Genomic DNA, 7,863 nt, shown 5'->3' with positions numbered 1-7,863 from the left:
TCACACCCTGCAATTCCCTTGTGAGGTTATCTCAGTTTCACAGATGGRAAAACAGAAGTAAATTAAGGGGGCTGCGCACATGGCAAATCAGAGGCAGAGCCGGAGGTGACCCCAGTAATCCTCGTACAATTCCCTGCTCTAACAACTCCAAAACGTTGCGTCTCAACCCACGCAGCCGCGCTGCCGGAGAGTGCGTTGSTGAGGGTAGCAGAGCTCTCAGGCGAGCTCCGACAACCAAAATCTGTCCTTTTCCTAAGGTTTAGCTTTACGCATAATTGCGAATCCTGTGCGGTGACAGAGGCTGCAGCTCTGCCAGCTTCCTGTGCTGAATTATTCCTGAGGATATCTATTTCTTTCTGTGTAAGCAGAAGATACCTTTTCCCTCCCGATGAGCACAGAAATAGCGGGACAGGGGGAATATTCCTGTTCCTAGCTGTACACTAAGGTTTTACTGGCCTTCCCAAAGGAGAAGGATGAATTCCTGGGGGAATCTCCTGTCCTTGYTCTGGCCAAAATGGTCCGTTCCACGATAAACGCAGCATCCCTCGACGGCTGTGAAGAAARCCACATCTATTAATTACACCGAACGCGTGAGGACGGACAAGTGCTTTGTGCCTGGACTCTCTAAGTACGGCCGCTTGCTACAAGAAAGATCCCGACGCTTTAAATTCACTACAGACGAACAGCGTAAACCAACGTGGCCAGAGGACCAGCAGGTTTTCTGTCAGGCAGTGTTTTTGTGGCACTGGCTGTGAGCCAGTTTTCTTTGCRTTTAGTGCTTCGGAAGACAGCAGTCTCCAGCCAGCACAGCCAGGTTACTCGTAACAGCGGTCACAGGCTGCTGCTAAAAAAGGCTGCAGAAAACACAGTCCCAGCAGCAAATCTGCACTTCTGCTGGTCCAGCTTGTCTTGTTAAGCAGGTAGTGAGGGTCAGCGAATGGCTCAATCCAAGSTGGGAATTGCTCTGCCAAAATAAAATATCCATATTGGTACACTGGGAAAGTCCTTGCAGCATCAGTCTAGCCTAAAAGCACGTCTCAGCTGCAGTCCTGCGCGTGCCCATAGCTGCGGCAGGAGCCCCTCAGCTAGATCTTGCTTAGCTGCGGCAGGTACAAACGCCGAGGCGATGGTCGCACCAATTGCTCATCTGCTTGGACCCRGACCATGCACTGACGCCCGAGCCCTGCTAGCCTGGAGGTACCGTGGGCAGCTCTGCACATGGCCACGGTCACACACCCGACCTGCGGCGAATCGCTGCTGCACGACAGGTCTCTGCGCCCYGCTTCTGCAAACATTTCTGCACAAACCTTATTGTGTTCGGCAGAAGAGACCTCGCTGCAAGCCTGGAGTGTTGCTCTTGAAAGCGTGTTTTCTTTTGTCTCTAAAATTGATCTACTCCAGGCCAGCAATTAATTTTTTTTTAATACACCACTTTCACACGTCTGCCTGCATCACCCTTTTTAAATTTAACTTTGCTGTCAGCGCTGCAGCTGTTTTGGAGGCCACATGCGCCAGTGCTCGCTGCTCCTGCCAAGTGCATGTATGAGTAAAAAGGCCGTGGGTCTGGGTGAGGATTAGGCTTTGACTCAGCTGTCTACATGCTCGCACATGCAYGCACAACGTCCGTCAGTCAGTCCGCACACACGAGCTAGACAGGTGAGGAGCTGAATACTGGGAACAACTCAGGGACGCTCTCACAAAGCCACCACCAGAGATGTGCAGCCTCCGTGGTCTAGAAAAAAGCATTTACAACAAGCTTCCAAGCAGCCCTTGCACCAGTAAAATTATTTGTACAGATATATAAAGGCAGAACTGCCCAGGACCAGTCCCCTGGGAGACTGGCCCAGCTCGCTGGAGCTCCACCTTGAGTAGCTCACTAATTCGAGGCCTTTTGTACCTGCGTGACGAAAGCTGATGGCTATTTTAAGAGCTTCACAAGCTTGTGCTTCCGTTATAACCCATGGGAGGCTTCAAATCTATTTCTGTATATTAGACATCATTCCTCTTCCATCTTCCTTATCAAATGTGCAAAATAATCAATAATTTACTTRGGCTCTACCTTGCCATTAGAGTGCACCAGGGCTTTGATTTAAATTTATTTCCATTAGAGTAAAGTAAGTGGATATCATAAACTACCATGGAATTGTCTGTCTGTGCACACGGCAGCACCTCCTACTACCCCAAGTAGTTTTGTTTCCCAACTATTAAACCTGCGACAAAACACTGCTCTTTTTTGCTATGATAAGAGTATAGCAGAAAGCAGCTGTCTGGTTTCACAGGCTCTGGTCTCACGGAGCAGGACCCCTGGCACGAGCCCTTCCCRCGGTGTAAGCCGTTAAGAAAAGCCAGACCTCTCGTTTTAGAGCCTGCAGATGGGATCTTGATGAAGGGGGGAGGCCACGTGCCCTTGTCCCCGTCCCACAGCCCTCGCCATCCCCTGCATCGCCCCGAGTACGGGCTCTCCTGCCACTTCCCTCGTAGCTTTGGCGCCAGGGAGCTGCGACGTGTAGGTTAATTAAGAAGAAAAGAGTTAGTTCTGTGAAATCTGCCTGCCTAATACAGGAATTTGCCTGGCCCTGGTTGCTCCTAATGCTAAAAAGCAACCAAAAAGCAACGGCTTTATGACCTTGCAGACTAGAGGTGGCATTTTCCGATTTCCTCCTGTCCCTCTGTTTAACCCCTCGGTGGCATCGACTCGGTATCAGCAGCATCCAGCAACCCYGGCAGAGCGCGTGGCAGCTGCACGTATCCTGTTAATGACTTCAATTCTTCCACTAGCACTGGAGAAAACCAAAACAACCCCAAATCCCCAGCCCTGCGTAATTGTGGCCCTGTTATTCATGTTTCTTAAATTGTTCTCCTTCATGAATTTTAATGTGCAGCCCATTTTCTTTCCACTAATCCTACATTAGGCTGGAAGCCTTTCCAGGCTGAACATTTGCCCTCCTTCGCTCTTTATTCCCTGCAGCATCTTAGCTGCCGTGCGCCAGGCTCCCGCCTCCCTCCACGTTGCCTTCAGCTCAGCCGCTCTGGCCGCCAGGCTCAGCCAAGACCAAAGCGGTTTCCTACCAGATACTCGCGTTTCGTGTGTCCGTGGTGAAAGGAACAGGCCCGTAGAGCAGACACCCTCTAAGCAGCAGCTCGCTTCCCTTCTCCACGATTCGCTTATCCCTTGGTGCTGGCTGCGCAGCGTCTGGGCTCACCCCTGTCTCTGAATCTCTGCCCCGGCGCTTTCGCAAATCTCTTCTTCCTTCCAAAGCACTCTCCGCAAGGGCTCAGTCGTGCCTGTTGTTCACTGCTAAGTTCAGTAATTAGTGTCCAGCTGAAGTGATTCTTCCAAGCAGGTACCTAGGGTTGATCTGAAAAGATGAAGAATCAGGGTTGTGTCTCATGGAGTGAGAGTCCGTTGAAGAGACTGAAGCAAGAYGCATCTCAAATGCTAAATTGCTATGAAGATCTCAAGTCCTACCCTACTGTGTGTCTCACAAAACCCTTATCAGATGAAAAGCGAATATTGTTCGGCTTTCAGCTATAAAGTTCTAAAAATATGGGAACCTTAATGTATCAAATCCAAAGTAAGGACCTTTCTGGTCTGCCTGCAAGTGTTCCCAATTGCCACCAACTTCACATCACTCACAGAAGCAGTGGTAATATTTCTATCCCTTTACATGCAAAGTAGGCATAGTTTTTTAGGAATGCTTCGGTCTGGTGTACTGCACTAGCAYGACAGGCAGAAAGGAATCTGACTTAAAATTTGATTTGACTTGGACAACACTGACCTTATGAGAAGTGTGGAGTCCCAACCAGGCCTGCAAAGCCCATCTGCTTCCTATTGCTATAACGGGCAAGCTAACCCCCTAAATCAAAACAGCTCTGAGCTCTGAATCCAAATTTTGCAGCTTGAGCCCATTTCTAGCAGTGACAATTGCTAGCCCGGCACGGACTCACCTCTTAAACTGAGCACTGGGATTTACAGTACAACACGAAACGAAGGAGACGCATATTGCTTGTTCAGCAACAGCTAACGTACGAACCTAGGAATATATTTAGAGACAGAGATTCATGGGATGCTGAATAAATTGACCCAACTCTTTGCATGAAATTGTTAMTACAACACTCTTATTCTTTAATGGTGTTTTGAGGGTTAACTGATGTTTGAGAACCACTCAGATACTCCTCCTGAGGAACTAATAGAAACCTGGACTATCTTTGCATGTTAAGTTTTATATAAGTTGCAGCTTTTGCTGCTTTTAAATCTCTCCTCCTGCAGAAGAAATGGAATTTGTCATCAAAAAGATCTAATCTGTAAAGCAAGCAGCTTTTTTGACTTCTATGAGAAATAAAAGTGAGTGTAATCAGAAAAAGCCTTGTCTCTGTCCTTTAATTAGAAAGAACCTAAAGGTGGTGAAGGCAATGGATTACCTTCTCTGAGTGGAATTTGGCAACCCGTTCCCATTAGGATGCAATAAACCCTTTAAATATATAATGATTTGAGTACAATGTAGATTTGAAAATAAAGTGTGGAGTTATGCAGGTCCTATTTTTTCCCATCTGTCCACATTTACATTAAGCACAAGATTTAGATGCTTCCCTAGACGCCGGGTAAATTATTGAATTTTTAAATGATGTTCTGTTTATAGAATGGCAATTACTCAGTATTCTGCTTTTGTTTGGAGAAGAACTCCCCTCCACTCTCTCTAATGGCTTCTTCTGATCTCATCTGACACAGAGGATTTCCTGAGCATATTAAAAACATTATTCACTCTGCCTTTTTAGCTTGGCCAAAGATTTAATGACTTCAGCATAAGAGCTATACATTGTGTTGTATTAAAAYGTATTTACTCACTGATGCCTGATCCTGTGCACTCGACTTCCGACATAAGCGTGTAGGAGCTAAGGCAGTCCTCAAATAATATTCCACRATCAGGTGAAACCATGAAAAGCCAAGGAGATATTCCAGCCTGCTGCTCATCTGTACTTTAATTTGAAAAGCACAGAAATATTATTTCCAACACCCTGGAGCAGAATGTCGTGGCCTTGAAAACGCTGCCTGCATCTGGGCTCCCGGGAATCGCATCTTTTTGCAACCTGCGGGTCCAAGTTTAGTTTCTCCCCATGTTGCAGGGCAGCATCCTGCTCCTCTGGCACCGCCAGGACCACCCAGCCCCTGGCGTCTTTCCAGCTTCTTTGCCACCTGAATCTGTCACTCACTTGAGGATTTAAAACTTCTCCGTCATGGAGCAAACCCTGGGTAAATTGCTTTGCTGACAATAATTTGAAATCTCTTCTCTTTTCCCTTCCCTTGCACTTTCACATGTTTACTTGAGATGCAGCAGCRGATACACTCCAGCAAGTTGGTTCATAACATCTTAAAAATGGAATTGCCGATCGCTGGTCCCACTCCTGTCCGCGCGGTGCTTTCCACCGGCGCGGCTCGCCGCGTGCCGGCGAGCGCGGGGTCGGGGGAATGCAGTCTGATTCCGCTTTATCTTCGGTTCAAAAGCATGACAAAAAAATTATTGTCATATTTTCCTCCTTTCTTCAGTGGCCGCCCACATGCACATGAGTCGAGGAATTTTTCACCAGGCTTTTTACAGCCTTTTTSCTTTGATCGCTTTGCACACCGATTACCGTCATTTGTTTCCGGCCCCTGCCGCCAGCGAGTGCTTTAGCTGCGATACAAAGTCAAAAGGCAGCTGCTTCTGTCCTGCATTTGATCAGCAAAGTGGTTCCCTGGTTGCCTGCCATTTCTACCCCAATTTCTTACTGAAAGGGCAAATATAAACCACAGGCTGTGTGTAGGGATATTTGAAGTTTTCGGAAGAGCGAGGACATGGACAGCAGCAGGCTGAGCCCGGCTCGGGCTGCAGCCCGGGGGCCTCAGCTCTGCTTCRGTGTCTCTAAGAGGAGCTCCTGGGRGGTTTCCTGCTTTKGGGGTATRAATAGTGTCCATGAGAAACAGGGGAGCAATCACAAACTGCAGGAATTTCTATCTGATCTCTCACGGCTCCTCCAGGCACAGGCTTCCTTCCTCGCTGCCTGGGGAAGGCATGGTGTACACGCACGGGCACGGCTCTTACTGGAGTGGAACAGAGCCACTAGCAGCTCTTCAAGACATCTGTCTTTACCACTGTACAATCAATATTCCTGTGCCCTAAGAACGTGCTCAGGTTACTAGGTCCATACTCATCCTAGCTGATTTTACCTGCTTTTTGCGGTGCTTTTCAGACCATTACTCAGAGATCTTTTCCCACCTAAGAGAGGTCCATCCGCCACGGCCAGGAGCACAGGAATTGCCAGGGGATAACGTGAGTATGTTAACTGGAATACGAACCTCTGGGTTTCAGTCTGCTGCACCGTGACAGGCATCTAACAGGAACACAGGCTGCAAGGGGACCTCCCAGAGCTGCTTGATCTCATGGCTTTTCTCCTGAAATAACTCAAATTCTGCACTGGATGGTCCTGCTGATGGTCTGAAACATGCTTGTGGGTAGTGGTTTGCAAGAAGGTGGCTGGGCAGCTGAAAGGGTCGTCAGCAACAGCACGTGAGATCCCGCAGATCTCCAGAGAGATCTGCAATCTCCAGAGCAGACCAACTATTCTGGGGATGCTGGTGATGGATACTGGGGAACTGGTGTGTTCAAGTCCCTAACACCTGAAAATCTCTGGTCTGTCAAAGGAGCACTACACGTCACAGCCAAGAAGGTCCCCAAACCCCATCTGGCTGCAACAACCATATTTTAACACCAAATGATCCGGCACAARGACAACTAACAAAGCATCAAATGGGTTTGGAGAAGCTGATAGACCCGCGGCCTGACTTAGGCACATGCTGGGGTCTGTCTGCCACCACTCATCCTTGTTGCAAACAGCCGTCAGGCCCAGTCCCCCAAGGACTTTGGTCACGGCCACACAAAACCGTTGACACCCGCTGCTCTTCCAGACCTGCGGTGAGCACGGGGTGAGGGAGCTTCCTACGTGCAGCCTTCGCCGCTGGCGTGCTGCTGGGCAGCAGCGTGTGAGACAACCCTTTGGTGCTTTCCGCTTCTGTAAATGTCACAGAGACTCACTGGTGAGGACCAGGTACCCGGGCCACCGGGATTGCTACCATCGGTCCGCAAAGTTAGCTCTCTGTTACGAGGAAATACTGCTCCGCTAGGACGGGTTAAGGTATCGTTAAGAATTACAATTTCAGGTTATTGAAGAGTCAACATGATTGTAGCTTTATACCACATTCAGGAGGTTTTTTTTCATGCCAGTTAGGGCTATAATTCCATTTTAAATTCACACTTACATTTTGCCCTCTCTCCTGAGGCTGCCAGGAAAGCAGCAATACACCGCTATTACCCTGGAGAGTTACAATCTCTGCTTAAAAACAGGTCAAAGAAATGTTTTTTCCTCACACAAAAATGTATTTACAGTCTGATATAGCTCATTTTGCTTAAAGAAACAGCCACTACCAWAATTAAGTATCCGCAGGAGAACATTGTATGGCGGCGTGTGCGTCTCCTATGTGATATGTTCCTGCAATTCCAGGAGCAAGGCACCGAAGGAAGAAAATGATCCGTSTTTTGTAGAGCCTTGTGGTGTTTCAAAGCTCCCCCGCGCGCTCAGCTCCCACGACCGCTGCCGCCGCTCTCTGACAGCGAGCTGCCTTTGAGTCGTTCCGACGAGTCTCAGTAACTCTAATTTTCAAGGGGATCGGTCCAGATCATACGCAGCGCTTTCGCGGTCCCGTCGTGGACGCGCGCAGACGAGAGCTGCTCTTCAGGGAGCGAGGAGCCGCGAGGAGAAGACAACTCCTTCCTGGCAGCTTCGCTTTCCTCAGAGGTACCTGAGAGAGGTCAAAAACGAGCGTGAACC

Source organism: Rhea americana, unplaced genomic scaffold (genome assembly GCF_003343005.1).
Source record: "Rhea americana isolate MKP2758 unplaced genomic scaffold, rheAme1 scaffold_175, whole genome shotgun sequence".
In the NCBI taxonomy this organism is placed as follows: Eukaryota; Metazoa; Chordata; class Aves; order Rheiformes; family Rheidae; genus Rhea; species Rhea americana.
The sequence above is the reverse complement of the archived record's forward strand: the minus strand, read 5'-3'. Positions refer to the sequence as shown.